Source organism: Lolium rigidum, chromosome 6 (genome assembly GCF_022539505.1).
Source record: "Lolium rigidum isolate FL_2022 chromosome 6, APGP_CSIRO_Lrig_0.1, whole genome shotgun sequence".
Lineage (NCBI taxonomy): Eukaryota > Viridiplantae > Streptophyta > Magnoliopsida > Poales > Poaceae > Lolium > Lolium rigidum.
Window position 1 is genome coordinate 90,728,722 of NC_061513.1, and position 3,004 is coordinate 90,731,725.

Below are 3,004 nucleotides of genomic sequence, written 5' to 3' on the forward strand. Positions count from 1 at the left end.
ATTGATATTTTGCATGTGTGTGGGATAAATCGTTGGCTACATCCGGATTAGTTTGCAAAAAAAAAAATGAAACCCGTAAACGTGATATTTGAATTTTTGGAAACAACGGGATCATTGGTGTCCAAGAGCTCCACTCAATTTTCTTGTTTCCCTATCTTTTTTTTTTTTTTTGCTTTGTCCCGCTGGTTTTCTTTCCTTGACAGGATGTCAACCTGGATTGTTGAACGCGTTTCATGTCGCAGGTTTAGAAAATGAAGAAAAAATTATCTTGTACAGAAATAATGGGCGACTTGTAGGGTAAAAAGAAGGAGAATCACGTGCAACTTTAGTTTTTCCTTATAAATTCTAAAACCAAAGTTGCGCATAATTTCAATATAGAATACCTGATTCCGTGTATGAGTGTATAACGGCATCTCCAGTCGCGTCCCCCAAACCGTCCCCCAAACCGCGCCGGATCGAGCGTTTGGGGGACGTGTTTCGTTCGTGCCACGTTTGGGGGACGTCGCTCCCTAGCCGCGTCCCCCAAACGCCGCCCCCAAACATTTAAAATAATTTTTCTGGCATTTTTATTTCAATTTCCACAAACTAATATATAATTGGGAACGTGGTTTACACGAAGACATAGTTTGGAACATGGTTTTCCACAAACTAATACATAGTTTGAACCATGGTGGACACAAATATAAAATATTGCAAAGAAACTAAACCTAACTAGGCCGTGCATCGAAGGTTTCGTGTGTTCGCTGCTAAGAAAGAACACTCGAGGGCACACCTGATCACCTAAACCGGAAAATCCAGCGGGAGGACGGTGCCCTTGTTGGTTCTACCGATGAGGCGAACAGCGTAAACCTCCGTGCACGTATTCGCTGCGAAGAAACAACACTCATTCGGCCGTCCTCCTCGTCGGTGCCGTCGTCGTGGGAGTCCCCGTCGACGTGGTAGTCCCGGAGGCAGCGCCTCTCGTCGAAGACCTTGACGCTCATGTCCCCGTTGCCGAAGTAGGAGAACACGAGGATGAAGCCGGCTACGAGGCTGTGGTGGCGCGCGAACTTCTCCCGACCCGATGTTGAGGTACATCTTGCCGCGCGCGTCGTAGATCGCCTTGACGATCCACCGGCAGTAGCCGCACGAATGCTCCCGCAGATGCATCGTGCGCGGGCGTACGCCGCCGACGTACTCGGCGAAGGAGTCCGGCAGCCTCCGGATGCCGCGCGGGTCGCCCTTGAGGACGTGGACGAACTCGAACGAGACGTCCGGCTCCACGTCCATCTCCGACGATGAAGACGACGGCGTGGGAGGCGACGGCGAGCGTTCAGCCTATGCCGCGGCCACGACCACGACCACGACCACGGCCGCGGCCGCGAGGTCGGCATCCGCCTCTACCGGACATAGCGTCGAGTCTTGTTGAGAGATGGTGGCGGCTAGGGTTTGGGAGAGAGGCGCTAGGGTTTGTGTGTGAGAGGGACGATGAGAGGCGCCCTTTTTATAGGCCGGAGGGAGGCGGAGGAGCGGTGGCGCTCATTAACGCCGGCACGCGAGCTAGGCGCGACGGGACACGTCGCCGCGCCCTCTCGCGGGAACCGCACCGTCGCCGCGCGCCAATAACTTCCATCGCGAGGTAGGCGACGGTTAGGTTTAAATTAATTGTGCCGCCGACGGGTCGGCCCCGCCACTCCCCGCCTCGCTTCGTTGTGTCCGGCGTCCCCGGAGCGTCCCCTGTGGGACGGGGACGGGCTCGGGGCGCCGGACACCGTATAGGGGCGCGCCGGACAAAAAAGGGCTTTGGGGGACGCGGCTGAAACGCTTTTTTTGTTCGGCGCGCCCCAAATCCCTTTGGGGAACGGTTTAGGGGACGCGACTGGAGGTGCTCTAAGTTTCATCAAGTTTTCTTGAAATTCACTGACTGAAACACGCCGAAACCGAGTTAAATTCCGTGCACGCAGGGGAAAAAAGCAGTTCTCACGAATCCTGGCCATCAGTGCACGATAACTAGGCCGGGAAGAAAAGCAGTTCTCACGAATCCTGGCCATCAGTGCACGAAAACTGGGCCTGCCAGCGCGAGCCAGCAGCTTAACACGCTTGGGCCTCCTCCTTGTTCAACTGAGGCCGTAGTGCGCACGTCCGAGTGGGCCTCTGCCTCGCGTACCTTCACGGACAAACCTGCCCACGCGGGACTGGCGGACTGCTGCCGAATGCTGCTATTCCGCGTGAGCCTAGCAGATCCTTTAAAAAAAAGTCCAAAACTATTTTTGCAGTTCTAGAAAAAACATATCCAGAAACAGCTCCGTAAAAGTGGATAATCTATCCACCACCCACGAGAACTACATATACCCACCTGTTTAGCCAAATTTCCAGCAGCGAATGCTATGCTATAGCCGGTTGTAAAAAAACGCAAATCATCAGCCGCCTCCAGATGTACAAACGCAAATCATCAGCCACCTTCGGGTCCATCCAATGTACCCACCTTTCTATAGTCTGTCAAAGTCGTGAGATTGTGGTGCAAAAAATTTCGCCAATGATGTAAACAAAATGAATGTAACATTTTTTTTCTCTGCGTATGTATTATTTCAATAATGCAACATCGTTTTGCAACTTTTCTCCGTAATATATCTCACTTTTTTTTTCCTAATTCACCCAACATTGCAAGAATAGGCATGTAAGTTGGTGCAATATCTCTGTAGCATACATAGAAAAATAATTGTAGCACTTTGGCCATACTTACACAACAAACTCTATGCAACATGTTGCAAAAACCGCAGCGTTGTATGTAACATCAACAAAAATCCCAAAAAAATGACCTCGACCAGACCATTAACCATGGAGGCACTACCATGGCCGATTTGAGGTCATCGACCATCAATCTGTCATGTCGGAGGTTAGACAAAGCTAGATCGGGTGAATCCCCCACTAATCCGCCCGCAAATTCATCTTCTCCGGAAAGTGTGAGGGTTCTCTATCGATGATGTCCGTGGAGACCTCCGCCACGGCGTCCATGGTAGCCTCA